General features: G+C 38.6%; 1 pseudogene; it reads right to left on the reverse strand.

Moving 5' to 3' along the window:
* Positions 1-1,800: 1,800 nt before the first annotated feature.
* On the reverse strand, positions 1,801-9,280 carry LOC145130222 (receptor-like protein EIX2; annotated as a pseudogene).
* Positions 9,281-10,628: the final 1,348 nt, after the last annotated feature.

Below are 10,628 nucleotides of genomic sequence, written 5' to 3' on the forward strand. Positions count from 1 at the left end.
CTGTATGCATACTTATCTGTTATATGTCGACATATTATGTGGGGTGGGTTGAGGTGATACTGCTCCGTGCGGCAACCAACAAACCCGGGAGCATTCCAGATACGAGCTGAGGGCTAGGTGGGGCATGCCAGACTGATACTGTGGGCTCGGGAGCATTCCAGATACGAGCTGAGGGAGACTCGTACTGTGGGCTCGGTGGCAATCCAGATGTGAGCTGTGGGCCCAGTAGGCAATCCAGACTCACACTGTGGGCCCAGGGGTAATCCAGTCTGTAAAGCTGTGGACCCATTACATGCTGTTGTTTATATATGTGTTATGTGTGGTGCATCGGTATTTTGGGGGAACTCACTAAGCTCTCGGGCTTACAGTTTCAGTTTATTGTTTCAGGTACTTCAGGGGATCGTGGCAAGGCGAATGTGTGATCGTACAACTCCTCATAGTTATGTTCATGTTTCTGGGATACTCTGATATTATACATTTTGAAAACACGTTTGTAATAACTAATGGTTTTTGGGTTGTTTAAAAAGTTTTAAATTGGCTTGAATTTTGGGCGTTACAGAGTTGATATGCAAAAGTTGAATTTTTTGAAGATTTTGACTTTTACAGAAGATAAAACGATTAAGTCATGTGATGCTTGTATTTTGGCTCGATCGAGAGTTTGTCAAAATACATGTTTCGGCACTCGATAATTTTGACTCGGTTGAGTCAAACTTTGCCTTGAATTTGACTCGATTGAGTCAAGGTCAAAGTGGTTAAAAGATCAATAAAAACTACATTTTTGGTCTTTAGGTGAGTTGACTCAGTCGAGTCTCTCTCATGGGTAATTTTGACTCGGCCGAGTTAGGGGTAACTTGGTCCCCACGCTTCCTAAACCTACATAAATGAACCCTAGGTTATTATATTTTTACCTTGGAAGTTTCACGAAATTATCTTCTTATAAATACTAAAAAGAAAATGTTCTAAACTAATCAAATGTCTAAAGACTAAAATTTTATTTTAAGATAAAAAGAAAAATTCATCCATATTCTAACGTGTCGTTTGGTTCACTAGAATCCATTGGAATTAGAAGGAATTGGAATTTAATTTCATCACTTTCCTTTGTTTCGTTCAAACTTTCAAAAGGAATTGGGTTCCTAAATGAGTCAAATTTTCCTCAATGAGGGAAAATAAATTTCATCCAAAAACTTAAGGAATTAAAATTCTTTTCAAGTGAGAATGTTGAATGTTACCATATTACCCATTTTACTTTTAACACTACATATGAAACCCCTCTGTCGCCACCACCACCTATCACCACCGCTACACACCACCTCCACCGCCACCCATCATCACCTTCACTGCCACCAACCATCACCACCATTGGTAACTCTGCTACCACCACCCTCCACCCACTAGCACCGTCACCTCCACCACCATTGACCACTGCCACAGCTATCACCACCTCCGCCACAACCACCACTACCTCCACTACCACATATCACCGTCGTCACCACCCGATACACACCACCTCTACCACCACCTCTACCACCACCCACCACCGCCACAACCACCCACCACCACCACCGTCACCACCTATACCACCACACTACCTTCCACCTCCACCACCACTCGCCACCATGACTATACCATCATTTCCACCACCACCGCCATCACCTCCGCCACCACCACCAACACCTTCGCCACCACATTCATCACCACCACCGTTATTACCACCATTGCCACCTCCGCCACTGCTCATGACCGCCACCATCACAATCACCATCACAACTACTACCGCCACCACCGTCATCACCTCCACCACTACCCACCATCACCTCTGTCGCCATCATCACCACTATTGTCACCGTCAACCTCACTGCCACCATCACCATCATTTACTAATTTTATAATTTATATAATATACTTTTACATATAAGCTATTAAAAAAGTAAAAATAAGCAAAAAAATAATAATAATAAAGGCAATTTTTTCATTTCATATTATTTTAGTTCTATTTTCTACCAATCAAACATAATATGGAATTGGATTCAAACCAACCAAACAGAATATAGAATTGGATTGCAATTCCTGGCAAATTCCAATTCCTTAACAGATTCTAATTCCTTCAAAAACATTCTGCAAACCTAACGCCACCTAAGTCATTTCATCGATTATTACAAAAAAGTTTCACTTTCAACAAGATTACTGTCAATTCCGTACGGACACACTACAAAATTATTATTTGCTACAGACTTGGCTTTTTTGTATGACCTCCACCAAAAGTGAAGTTCTTTTTGTTGTTGGGATCTTAAAACCCCAATTTCGTAACACACAAAAAAATTATAGCATAAAATTGATGCAAGACAAAAGCAAGAACAACTAAATGTTCAAGAGAACTTTTATTATTGAATTCAAGATGCCTATAAAAGGCTTATTGTACTTTTTTTTTTATATAGATGAATCTAAATTTGACATTTGACAGGTGTGCCAAATTTTGGAAAAGTGAAATTGACATTAAAACATAATAAATAAAAACAGAAGTTGCACGAAAATTGACAAAAAAATTTTTTTTTGAAATTTAGAGGCCTATACAGTGAAGTTTGATGGACTTCAAATTTCTTACAGATCAAAAATTACATCCGTTTTAAGTTGATCTTCTTTTGGCCTCATTCGTCATGTTCCCATTTGTCCATAATTCTTCGGCAATGTCTTCAATATGCTCCATATTATAAATTGAAGTGTTAGATTGATAAATGAGAAATTTTCAAAAATAATTGTCGTAAGTTGTAATAAGGAGGAATAGTAAAAAAAAATTACTTAAAAATGACCAATTTCTAAACAAATAACAATTAATGAGTTAAGTGATAATAGTTATGTTATAAAAAGTGGAAATATTGGATGACTTTACGAAAAACCTTATATAAATATGGCTATATCTTTCTTTTTCTTCCGGTTTATTATTCCTCCCAAAACACTTTTACGTGTAAAGTTTCTAAACTTCTGTTTTCATCATATTTACATGAATATAATTTTAAGAAATATACAGATATAATCTTTGAGAGTATACATTTACTTTTGTTTGTATTTCAAAACCTAGAAAGTAACCAGTAATTTTACTCGTAATCTGTAACATAGAATTCAAGTGAAAAACTACAATTATGGGATATGACTTACATACATGGATACGAGAAGAATGAAATTTGCGAGCTTGATCCCCATTTCGTCTAGAAAATGATAATATGCATCTCTACATCATTTGCTTACAATCAACGTGCCAATTGTGATCTAGAAACCAACAGCCAATCCAACGATCATACATATCACTAGGATCCAATCAGTGCCATAGGTTCGCCATGATCATCATTAGCTCCTTTGGTATCATCGGTTTTTTGTCGACACCCTGGAAGAGGAGCCCCACAAAGTGCATGATTTCCAATGAAACTAAATTCATTGAAGGTTTGAAGTTGACGCCCTATCGGGATTGTTCCTTTAAGATTGTTGTATGATACGTTCAACAAACTCAGAGCAGTTAACCCAGCCAAGCTCAAAGGAATATTTCCATCAAGATGGTTCATAGACAAATCCAAAGATTCGAGCTCTCTCATTTCATCGAAAGTGTTGGGAATGTTTCCTGTTAATTGATTTTGAGAAAGATTCAGGTAGCGTAGCCCTGAAAGTGCCATAAGTTCATCAGGAATCGAACCAGAAAACTTGTTATCCGAAAGGTCTAATGTTGTCACTAGATAAAGAATGGTGCTATATGAAGAAACTCGTCCCTTTGTCACCAATGTGGCACTGCCTAGAAGTTGATTCTGGAAAAGAGCATCGTAAAGAACAATCGGACTGGACGTTTCTTTTCCAGAAATGACACTGAAGTTTGTAAAGCATTTCGGTAGGTAGCCAGAAAGATTGTTATCAGCAAGATCCAAGATTTGTATAGAAGTGAGACGACATAATTCATGTTAAAATTTATGGAGTCTTGAACAAATTGACAAGTTCCTAAAAGTTCAAGGGCCATAAATGAAACTTGGAAATATTAAACAATTGAATATGAAATGGACGATGCAATTATGGAGCACACCTTTTGAATTCATTTGTTGGACTGTCAAAGTTTTGGACGGCAAATAATTGGACGGTGGAAAAAATTGTCAAACACATGCATGAGAATTATTTTTTCAAACTATGCGGCAATCTTGTGCAAATTGCGGCTCACAAATATACCTATATATATATGTGCATGTATGTTTTGCATATTTTGTGTGCAAAAACTTGAGAGAACATCAAGTGTAGAGTGTCAAGCCAATTGTAATCTTGTGAGTTTTAATAAAATTCTCTAGTTGCAGCCCGTGGACGTAGGATTTACACCGAATCCGAACCACGTAAAATCTTTGTGTTCTTTATTGCTTTATTTTCTCGTTTCGTTTGTGAGTGTGTGATAGTGTTTCCGCTGCGTGTACCCTGTCTCAATTCTTAACAATTGGTATCAGAGCAAGGTTAAAGGAGGTCGTATCTTGAATTATGTTCTGTGGTTGCGGCTTAGTTTGATCTGCCACATCAGAAACAAGGTTGACCGTTTTGTGTACGACAGATTTATATTCTAGTATACAATATTATTCTTCGAGAGGGTACTGTACGATCGGTGTCGTTGTTTCGGTTTTAAAAGGCGTGATCGTGTTTTCTGTCACACAAAAAGTACTATAAAAAGATTTGTCTCTTGTTTGTTGTAATGGCTGAAGACAAGGTTGTAATCGAGAAGTTCAACGGTTCTGACTTTAGCTGGTGGAAAATGCAATTAGAAGCATTGTTATGTCAGAAAGACTTGGACATGGTACTCGGAGACAAACCGGAGAAAATGGAAAAAGCTGTTGAAGATGCGTGGAACTCAAAGGACAAGAAAGCCAAGGCGGTTATTACATTGTCGTTGACGAAGAGCGTTGCTTTTAACATCATGAATGAAACCACGACGCGTGGTATGATGGATGCTCTGTCAAATATGTATGAGAAACCATCGGCGGCTAACAAGGTGTTCTTGATGAAGGAGCTGTTCACTACAAGGATGAATGAGGAAGGCTCAGTTACGGTTCACATTAACAATCTAAATTCAATTCTGTCCAGATTATCATCTGTGGGAATTAAATTTGATAATGAGACTCAAGCTTCGCTGCTACTAGCTTCTCTACCTGATAGCTGGTCCGGAACAGTTACTGCTGTTACAAGTTCCGTGGGGACCAGTGGTATGACTTTTGAAGGGGTTAGAGATTTGGTTCTAGGCGAGGATATCAGACGCAAGAATCAAGGTGGATCTTCCTCTTCTGATTTATTAAATGTCGGAAGAGGTAGAGGGAATAGCAGGAATAGTGGGAGCAGTGGGAGTCGGGGAAAAAGTTCTTCTAGAACTTTGAAGAATGTGAAATGTTGGAACTGTCAAGAAGTGGGACATGTTAAGAGTCAATGTCCAAAGAAAGAATTAAACATTGCTGGTGCTGAAAGTGTGTCTGAGGATGATGCACTGATACTCAGTATGGAAAGTTCTGTGGACTCTTGGGTCATGGATTCAGGGGCTTCGTTTCACGCCATGGACAACGGGGAAACGATGGTGAATCTAAAAGAAGGAGATTTTGGGAAGGTACGATTGGCAAATGACGAGATGCTTCAAGTAACGGGCATGGGAGATATTGATCTAGTTACTTCATTAGGAACTACATGGAGCCTGAAGAATGTCAGGGTTATTCCGGAGCTGAAGAAAAAATTGATTTCTGTTGGTCAGCTGGATAAACAAGGACTGGAAGTAAGGTTTGGTGGTGGTAAATGGATGGTGGTCAATGGTAATTCGGTGATTGCTCAAGGTTTGAAGCGTGGGTCATTGTATATGGTTGAGGTACCTGCTGAGGGAAGTATGACCATCCCGATTAAGCAAAACAAAATCTGGTTCGCTAAATCTACTGCTAAGAGAGTTCATTTTGCAAACATGAATTCTGGAGCCAAGGGGATGTTAGCTGAACGAGTCGGAAATTCTAAACCATTCAGGGGATTCTGTGACAGTGGGAGCACGGGGTGTGTCCCGGGTACAGTTACAAAGAGCCGTTGGGTTTTGAAGACTAAGACTGGAAAATTCTCTCTTGTTGGAAGTTTGCAAAGTTTGGAGAGTGTTAGTGGTCCTCGGTGTATCTCTGGATCTGGTGGAGTGTCCAAACCGGTTGAGACAGAGGATGAGTCGGTGGTGGGATTAGCCACGACTGAGTTGGAGCTAGTGGGAGCTTCAACTGGCCCTTCTAGTACTTGAAGATGAGGGGCGGCTGCAATTAGAGAAATCAGACTAAGTTTTAGCTTGTTCTTTGAAACTGGAAGCTTGAAGGACTTGGTTGTTTTTTAAGATTACTGGAGTAATTGAGAGTTGAATGGCGGAGAAAGACTAATTTGTTCAAGTCTCCAAGTGGGAGATTGTTAAGATTTATGGAGTCTTGAACAAATTGACAAGTTCCTAAAAGTTCAAGGGCCATAAATGAAACTTGGAAATATTAAACAATTGAATATGAAATGGACGATGCAATTATGGAGCACACCTTTTGAATTCATTTGTTGGACTGTCAAAGTTTTGGACGGCAAATAATTGGACGGTGGAAAAAATTGTCAAACACATCCATGAGAATTATTTTTTCAAACTATGCGGCAATCTTGTGCAAATTGCGGCTCACAAATATACCTATATATATGCATGTATGTTTTGCATATTTTGTGTGCAAAAACTTGAGAGAACATCAAGTGTAGAGCGTCAAGCCAATTGTAATCTTGTGAGTTTTAATAAAATTCTCTAGTTGCAGCCCGTGGACGTCGAATCCGAACCACGTAAAATCTTTGTGTTCTTTATTGCTTTATTTTCTCGTTTCGTTTGTGAGTGTGTGATAGTGTTTCCGCTGCGTGTACCCTGTCTCAATTCCTAACAATTCACTCGGGATTTCACCTTCTCATCTGTTGGAACGAAGACTGAGAATTTTTAAACTTGCATCATTTCTTCCTATTGATGTCGGTATTCTCCCAGTGAGTTCATTTTCGGCAAGCTCAACAATCAACAGGCTTTTGGAATTCAATAAAGACATTGGTATTTCATTCGACAACTTGTTATTTCCCATGTCTAGTGATTCCAGGGTAGGAATATTTCCCAAAGATGATGGATTTTACCAGATAACTTGTTTTTCTCTAGGCTCAAGATTACTAAAGATTCCCAATTCATCCAACAATTTGGGAGACCACCTGACATGTTATTGTTCGCTAGATTAAGAACTCTTAGTTGTCGCGATTCTTGAATGCCATCACACAAGAACTGATCAAGAGACCCGGAAAGATTATTGTATGAAAGATCCAGGAAATCCAAGTCAGGTTTATTGAAATTACGAGGTAATCCCCCAGAGAAATGGTTTGAGCTTAGATCTAATACTGCTCCTGGTGGAAGAACACTAACATCTCCCAATTTTCCGACAATGTTATTATGGGATATGTTCAAGAACGTTAGAGAAGAGAAACTACTCCAGATCCAATTCGGGATGGTGTCTGATATGTTTGCGTTTGCTAAATCCAATTGTTCCAAGCTTGTTTGCGATTGAACCCACAAAGGAAAAAGTGGGCCCAAATTGCAAGAACCTAAACCCAGCACATTGAGTTGAAAAGGTGGAATCCAGGTGTTGACTAAGTCAAACGATAACTTATTGTCCCCCACCCACAAAGTGTCCAAATCTGTTAGATTCGCGAAATGGTCTTCGGTCACAATACCTGTTAATGAATTGTGATGAAGAGTCAGAAAACTCAACTTCCCAAGTTTTCCAATACTTTTAGGAAGACTTCCATTCAACTTGTTATACGAAAGATCAAAAAATTTCAGGGAGGATAGATCACCAACTGAATCTGGAATCCAACCCTCCAATTGATTTGTATTAAGCTGCAATGTCTGCAATAGTGACAAACTTCCTAAAGAACGTGGAAGAATTCCTGTTAACCTATTGTATGCAATATCAATGCTGACCAGATTCTTCAATCTTCCTATCTTTTCTGGCAGTCGACCAGTGAGATAATTGCCACGTAAGGATAACAGCTCCAGTTTAGGTGACTCACATTCACAAAATCTTTCAAGAAGCTCAGACACATCACCGAAAAAATTGTTATACTGCAAATCAAGGATTGTCAAATTGCAAAGATTACCTAAAGATTTAGGTATCACCTCAACGATTTGATTGTTTGATAAGTCAAGATGAACAATATTCGAAGACGTGATTTGAAGGTTGCAAAGAATGGGATCAGTAAGATTGCAGTTACCAGCATCAAGATAATGGAGATTACTTAAGCTAGGCAAGCTGTTTAGTATGGAAGAAGAATTAACAAAATTGTTACCGAAAACACGAAGAGTCGTCAAAGAAGGCATACTATTGAAACCACCACGAGTTCCAGGATTTAGACCACCAATAAAGCAACCAGTAAGATCTAACGAAACTAAATCATGAAGACTGAAAACCCACCCAGGCAACAAACCGTTGAAGTTGTTATACGAAAGATCTAAGACGTTAATGGAAGTAAAACTAACTCTGGTTGGGTCACTAGGAATTTGAGATAAGCCACATGAACAAAAGTGCAGTTCTTGCAAAGAAGGTAGAGAGTTGATCGCCTGAAACCAGTGATCTGAAGCTCCGGTGAGGTTGATGCCACTCATATCCATGTATTGCAAGCGCTTCAGATTCATCTCTATCCATTTTAAATTCTCTGATTGAAGATTACCGAGCATAGGATCGTCATGAAGATCAAGAACAAGCAACTCCGAAAGATTCCCAAGCTGGTGAGGAATTTCCCCACCGAATTGCGACATTGAGATGTTAAGATATCTCAGATTCTGAAAAGAGCCAATGAATGATGGAATTGGACTGAATTCAAAATCGTTGCAACTCAAGTCTAGGTATTGAAGTTGTTCCAACTTGATCAAAGAAGGACTTATGATTCCTCCTAACATTTGTTTTGTTGCTTCTTCACGTTCATCATCATCAGGTCCACGAAGGCGAAGCTCCTGAACATGGTGGGTGAAGTTATCACAGACTACACCGGACCAACTGCAACAGTTGTCACCGGACCAAGAAGAGAGGCGGTTGGAATGATCTACCAGGTTGTTCTTGAACTGGATAAGAGCAAGTCGTTCGTTGGATATACATTGTATATGATCTGAGTTCTGATTACAGGAACACAAGGTGCAAAGTGATGAAGCAAAGAGTAACCAAAGGCAAGATGAATAAAAAGAAAATGTTACAAGTGTGAGAGCCTTCATGGCTGTGATGATTGATGCCAAAAGGTTGTGTTTTATCTGCTATATATATACAATAAGTTGAGAGAGAAAGAATTATTCCAAAACACATGCATGGACCACTCACTCGAAATCAAGAGGCTACCACGTACAACTATACGTTTATTCGGGTTAAAGACTTGATCATGAGATAATGCATTATGTCCGGTGTATGCCTCCCGTGTACACATATAGTCACTAACCATAAGAAAATTATTTTTACAGCTTAATCCACTTGTACGACAGTTTCTCATTGAAATCAAACTATTCATATATATGCAATGCCTTTTGATAAGTCGGTCAATGGAGATACGACCAAATTGTGAAATAATGGGTCTAAAACCTTGTACCGTGTCTCTAGGTGGGAATATTATGTACGGAAAATTTTGATTACACGGGTCAAAATAGAATGGTGCCCCTTTTCTACGGGAAATGTATAGCTTCTGAGGGAGGTTAGTTTCTATCACTTTGTTTTGTTACTCATGCATGACCAAGCGAAAGCGACTTTTCTGCTGTATGTTGTATATTTATAAGTTATATAGTTCAATACATATTGATTGAAGGCAAACGGGCAACAAGCTGCGCCGCTAGCCCTTTCTGGATGACAAAACCAATTCTTTTGAAAACAACATTAGTGGATCTAGATTAACATGTGTTATTGTTCAGCGATTTCGAATTTTGAGAGAGGCCACGTTGAGTTGAGTATTAATCATCATCACAAATTTATGGATTGGATTAGGTTAATACCCGTGGAAGGTGGAAACCACAGATGAAAAAGAAAAACATTATTGATATTTTAATAGTAATAAATAATCAAATATTTGCAAAAAGTTAATAATTTTAAAATATAGAAGTTTTGTCTATAAGTTTATAATGTTGGAATCCTAAATCGACGAGGACTTGAAGACCAATCAATCTAGTTTATGACAAGTCTAATTTATGACAAGTTGGTCATAAGTTTCCTATTCTAATACAAGTTGGTTTGTTAGGCTATATATATACATGTTCATAATCGAGTTTATGATTATGAGAACAGATTGTAAACATTGGTTTTGAGTGATTTTCCAATTAATCAAATAGTTATTTTGGTTATTTTGTTTTGCATTCTTGTTTTCTAAACTTTAATTGGTATCAGAGCGAGGTGAAGACGGTGTCGGTTTGAGAGTCGGTTTCAAGAAAACTGTAGTCTTTCGATGTGGGGCAGACGCAACGGGAACTGGGTTCGGTTTAAGGGGGTGTGGATTGTTTTTGAGCGCAAGTTGAAGCATCTCAACAGCAGCCCCGATTTTTCTTGATCGGGCTTGTTCTAAGGTAGAGAGAGACTAACCGGAGA

Source organism: Lactuca virosa, chromosome 8 (genome assembly GCF_052849685.1).
Source record: "Lactuca virosa cultivar CGN04683 chromosome 8, Lactuca_virosa_CGN04683_v6, whole genome shotgun sequence".
Classification (NCBI taxonomy): domain Eukaryota; kingdom Viridiplantae; phylum Streptophyta; class Magnoliopsida; order Asterales; family Asteraceae; genus Lactuca; species Lactuca virosa.